This window comes from Elgaria multicarinata, chromosome 4, assembly GCF_023053635.1.
Source record: "Elgaria multicarinata webbii isolate HBS135686 ecotype San Diego chromosome 4, rElgMul1.1.pri, whole genome shotgun sequence".
NCBI lineage: Eukaryota > Metazoa > Chordata > Lepidosauria > Squamata > Anguidae > Elgaria > Elgaria multicarinata.
In genome coordinates, this window is record NC_086174.1 from 22,904,274 (window position 1) to 22,910,429 (window position 6,156).

A 6,156-nucleotide genomic window follows, 5' to 3' on the forward strand; every position below is an offset into this window, starting at 1 on the left:
GATTGCATGAGAAAGGGGACCGAGGGGGACACAACTTGTCCCCAAACAGTATAAGAACACCAGCTCATGTTTTCCTAGGAGTCCATCTTCCCAGCACCAGGAATAAACATTTTATTTCAAAGTCAACAAATCTGTTCAAGTCTTTTTCATCTCCACTAGGAGCAAATCTCCTGCAAAGCTGGTGGGTCCAAGCCACCCCCCAAGTACTTTGCATTACGACAGGGATGGCTCACAACTATCTATTACCCTTGGGAAAATCCATTCCCCCCCCCCACATACATCCCCACAGCTTCTGTGAAAATTGCAGCACTGGGTACCCCGAGGGGGTGGCAGAAGGCCCAGTGCTTGGACCCTGGCTCCATTGTGCCAGTGCTGAGCGATGAGGTTACAGCTGAGTGTCTTTTCCATCGCTTTATGAAGGTTTTAAGGAAATATGAGGATTTTTTATTATTATTGTTAAGGCAACCTAAAGTAGGTTTTAGCCACAAATCACAGTTAACATCTTAGAGAACCAGCATTACAATATAAAGCGAAGCAGAAGGGATATACAAGTACAAAGTAGTTTATATAAATACACAGCTATGGACCCCCTTTCTTTGAATGGCATCACTGTCCTCTAAAACTTCCCTAATCCGTGCTGCTTTCACAGCGAACCCAGCTAGGTTTAGCATGATGGGTTTGGCAGTATTTGGGAGTAAATATTTTATTTTATCCATATCGGTGAGGTTAGCACGCGGAGCTAAGAATCTCGTTAGGTGTTTATCTCTAGGGATTTTATATAGTTTACACAAAGGACATAAATGTGAGTATATGGAGACTGTATCCTCCATATCCTCACATTTATGAACTGAGGGCCCATAGAATGTAGAGGGTTTCTCTCATCAAGGCCATAGACAGAGCAATGACCTTGGAGGGGGAAATCTGAGCAGGGATTCCGCACACCCCCCCCCCACTACACACAAACAGGCGCGCGGCTCTTCTCAGCTGTGGCGGACAGTTCCGCAACAGCTCTCCCTCTTCCGAGGTTTGAACTCTGACCTCTGGGAGAGGAAGGGAAGGGAGGGGTGCCGGCAAGGACAGGAGAGGCCATGGATCCCCTGGATGCAAAGGCCTCTCGGTCACTCTCTCTGGCAAGTTGAGTGGGCTAGGTGGGCTCAGAGGCTATGTCACCGCTGCCATTTCTCCCTCCCTGCCAGGCTCTTGCCAGCATGGCTTAGGATGGACGGAGGTCTCTGAGATTAGAGCCCTCCATCCTCTGAGCATCTCTCTGATTGAAGAACTTTGATCACTCTGGAAAGTTCTTTTAAGTTACCCATTTGAAAAGGTGCCCTCGGATCTGATTCTGGAGACCCTCTTGAATACTCACTCCTCCATTAGCAGGCAACCTTTCTGAAGACTGTGTGAAGCGGGGTCCTTGTTTTGGGTTTTTTGGTGCCAAAGATGGCGTTTCTGGAGGCCTGTTCTGCCCATATTTCCATGGCAGCAGAGCCACGGCCACAGAGAACGAAGCAAGAAATAATGTTACGAAATACATTTAGTATCCTGTAAGGTGACAGATTCTCTGTGGAGCTCTTGACGGTTGCTGTGGGAACCAGATCTTCTCATCTCAATAGATCTGAGCACACAACATTCAAGTGAGAACTGGTGAGGTTGGAGGGGACTTTCACAGATCACTGTGGTTGGGGGCGTTGCCACGGTAGGGACCATTTCCGGTACTGGCTCCAGGTTTGGGTGAGACACCCTCAATGGGTCCCCTCCCACAATGAGTCTACCTTCTCACGGTGTTTGTCACCCATCAGCTGCTATTACTTCTCATTCTCTTTCTCATCATTGCCACCACTTGCTTGACAGGCAGAGAGCAAGTAGGCAATAGCATCTACTGCTTCTGTCCTGACTACCACAAACATCATATCCTGGGCCAGAGCAAGAGACAGGTGAACAAGTAGGTTGCAACACAGAGGAAAAGTAGCAACTCCAGGGTTTTTTTGGTGTTTTTTTTTTTTTTTAGGGAAATGTGTGTTAAAATTTGAAACGTTACAAGCTGAGTTTACGTACGTGTGTTTAAAAAGATAAACATTTTTGTTGCTGTTTAAATAATTCCGTCTAGCACTTGGGGTAATTCTGTTAAGGTTCGTCTTTTGGTACTGTCATAATTTTAGAAACAGCTTGCTGCATCTCAGAAGTCTACAATCCCCCCACCCCTCAGAATAGTTGCAAGTGTTGTTAATGTCAGGCCTGCAAGCATAGAATTGAGTTATAGGGTTGTAGGCTAGATTTTCAGTAAATCGGAGCCTGAGATTTGTGTGTACGGAGCCAAAGAGGAGGAGATTACGTTTCCAGAACAAGCTAAATAAGGACATGTTTGTCATTTACTGCAGTAGTAATGTTTCTGTCCAAAAATCCCTGCCCCTGAACAGACTAGAATTCACCACCACCACCATCATCATCATCATCATCATTTCATGGATCTTCATAGTAAAAGTGCACCTTCCAAAGTAAGTGTGGTCAGCTGTTAGAGGCCTCTTAATTTCTTGCACCAGAAAACCACAGGCTTTCCCATGTTCCCGTCTTCAGACGGGGGCAGTGTGTTGTCTGAACCTTGATCACTAAACACAGGCTTTATCAGAGCCTTAATCAGTCCCTGCCCACCTCCAGATAAGCAAATGTGTGTGTGTGTATAGCGGAGTAGAGTAGGGTTGGGCCTGCTGACCTCATCCTCACCATCGTGGCTTCGGCAACGCCACCCACCACCTATGCCTTGGGGTCATGTCTGCAGGGGGGGCAGCCTATTGAGTACTTGGGGGGTTCTGTGGCTCTCCCTGTGATATGGAACCCTGATCATACTCTTATTAACGAGGCAACGTTTTTGCAGTTTTGTTACGCCATGCAATAACCACAAATATAGATGCTCCTGTGGAAAGATCCAGAGACACTACAGTGGCCTTTTGAAGCCCATGCAAAGGGTCATCATGGGTGGCCTGAAACAGTGCCTTTGCACATTTTAATTTGCAGGTCACATTTTACTCAATTAATTATACTCAAATAAATACATGATGTCAGGGGTCTGGAAACAAAGCCCTGTGAAGAGAGACTGAAACAACTGGGCATATTTAGCCCGGAGAAGAGGAGATTGAGGGAGACATGATAGCACTCTTCAAATACTTCAAAGGTTGCCACACAGAGGAGGGCCAGGATCTCTTCTTGATCATCCCAGAGTGCGGGACACGGAATAATGGTCTCAAGTTACAGGGAGCCATATTCTGGCTGGACATCAGGAAAAACTTCCTGACTGTTAGAGCAGTACGACAATGGAACCAATGACCTAGGGAGGTTGTGGGCTTTCCCACACTAGAGGCATTCAAGTGGCAGCTGGACAACCATCTGTCAGGGATGCTTTAAGGTGGAGTCCTGCATTGAGTGGGGTGGTTGGACTCGATGGCCTTATAGGCCCCTTCCAACTCTGCTGTTCTATGATTCTATGAAGTTGCTTCTTTCAGCTTCCAGAGAACTTAACGGAATCCTGCTTAATTATTGGTTTTTCTCTGGTGCGAAAGTGAACGCCACTAGAGGCATTACTACTTTTCTATAGGTGTATATATGTGCATGAATGTATGAATGAAATTGCTGAAGTCATGAATCTTTGTATTAGAGAGCTAGTTTAGTAGCTTAGTAGTTAATAGTGTTAACCTAGCCCAGGGAGAACTGAGTTCAAATCCCTGCTCTGCTGTCAAGCTTGATGGATCACCTTTGACTTGTATCTCTCTCCCTTCCAATCCCTTCTCTCTGTCTAACCCACCTTGCAAGGTTGTTGTGACTGTAGAGGAGAGCACCTTGGAGAAAGGGCGATATAATATGTACTAAATAAACACTCTCAGAAGGCAAGGATGGTGTACACAACTGGTGGAACAGCTTAGAGAAACTTTGTCCATGTACATATCTAGTTTTCATCTGACAATTCCAACTGCATGGATGCTCATACAAATGGCTGTTAATCATGGCTGCTTAAACATACTCCATGTACAGGAGCAGTGTATCTATAATAACAAGATGCAAGATATAAGGAGGGGATGGTTATCTTCTTCCTATTCCAATCGATGGTGTGCAAGATAAGAAGGACCTTTGGTCTGATCCAGCAAAACTATCCCAATATTACCTCCACTTGGCTAAATACATCTTAGGGTGCAATCCTATGCACGTTTAGACAGAAGAAGGTCCAACAACTTCCATCATCCCTCAGCCAGCATGGAGCAACCTGGGAACTTTAGGACTTTTTTCTTTCTAAAATTGCATGTGATTGCACCCTTAAAGTTGTAAGTTAGAAAACAATCATGTTAGTTCTTTCTTGAACTGAGCTGGTCCCAGGACAGTTCAGCTGGGCTTCTTGCAGTCCCTGAGCTTCTCTGCTGCTTTTCCTTCAGTTTTCCTATCCTGTCCTGTGTTGGCCAATAAATGCAGCTCTAACTTTCCGGCTTGGAGTAACAGGCATCTTGACTGTGGGTGACCAACGCTCTTGGTCTGCTCTCTTAACTTTGGATTTGTTGTGGCCAGGATTGCCTGCTCTGACATTTCTTGGCCTTGTCGGTAATTTGAAGTGTCCTGAAAGATTAATGTGCTGAATCAAAACAAAACACTTTGCAGCCTGGTACAATTCCTCAGCAAAATTAATAGAGCTTTCATTCTGCAACACCGCTGATTCGCAAAGAGCTTTGCTTTCTTACAGCAGGCTTTGCTGCTGGAAAACACACAGCAAGCTTTGCAGACTTTGTCCTCCTACATTAAAGGGCTCTGCTTTTCAAAAACGCCAGGTCCTTTGCAAACGATGATCCCACGGGAGCACAGGCGTTCACTGTCCAGGTCCACCTCCCCATCAATATCTCCCTCTGAGATAGGACCCCTCACAGCAAGGCATTTGGGTTGGGCTCCCCGGAGAGCTACACTTTCTGCTCTTTCTTCTGAGTAGCCAGCAGGGCTTCCCAGAGGGTCTGCCTGTCCGATGCCATGAGGGGTCCTCAAAATGAGGCATTGGGCAGGTGGCTCTCCAGAGAGCCTTGCCAACTGCTCCCCTGCTGCAGCATTTACCTCGTGGAAGGCCTGGTCCTGAGTTCACCAGAGGCTTAATAAACACCCTGTCTGTTGCTGCCCAACCTATGGCAAAGAGAGGAAGTTGAGCCCCTGGCAGGATACCATTCATGGTGGGCAGTGTAGTGACAAGGAATTTTTGACTAGTGCAGATAGCCCCTAAGGAAGGGGTAATCTCTGAAACATTGGGCTGGCTGGCACAAAATAAAGAGGTAATTTTGTGGGGTGGGGGTGGAGGCTGTGGTTGGCCTTTCCTCTTTAGTACTCGCTTAGTCTATCTGTGACATCACAGCAGCTAAGCCAATAGCGGACCGAGGGATCAGCCTCACTGTGACGACAACAGAATAGCCATGTTCCCAGCTATTTATTTTCTTGACTTTAAGCATTTGACTATTGGCAAAATTATTTGTGAGGACCGGGGAAAGCTTTAAACAACTTTGGACTGCGTTTCTTGAAAAATGACCTCCTCCTTCACGAGACTCTCAGTCTACTCAGATCTTCAGGGAAAGTTCTGCTGCTTGGTGGGGAAGAAGAAGAAGAAGAAGAAGAAGAAGAAGAAGAAGAAGAAGAAGAAGAAGAAGAAGAAGAAGAAGAAGAAGAAGAAGAAGACAGCCTTTTCCATTATGGCACGTAGGCTGTGGAAATCGCTTGCCCAGGGAGATCAGACTGGCCTATTCCCTCATGGCCTTTAGATGCCAGACCAAAATGTTCTCATGCCAGCAGGCTTATGTGTTTGGCTGCCTCCTAAACCATGTTGCCAAATATGATGCTGCTGGGTGATTACTCGCTGGGTGTTTTGTTTAGCTTTTGTTCTGTTTAGCTCATTTTATGATTATCCATAAATCATCTTGTTAGCTGCTGCGAGCATCTCCATTTGTGTGTTGGAAAGACAGGATGTAACTATTTTAGAAAATACATAACTACAATCCTTGGCATTTTTAAAAGGGAGCTGGTATGGTAAAAGGCAGCCCAACATCATGTATCTTGAGTTACTAGGCTGAGACACGTTATGAACTGCATTGAAACGAAATTCAGTCCGGTGGCATCGCACCAGCGTAGCTCTTCCTGACACGTTTG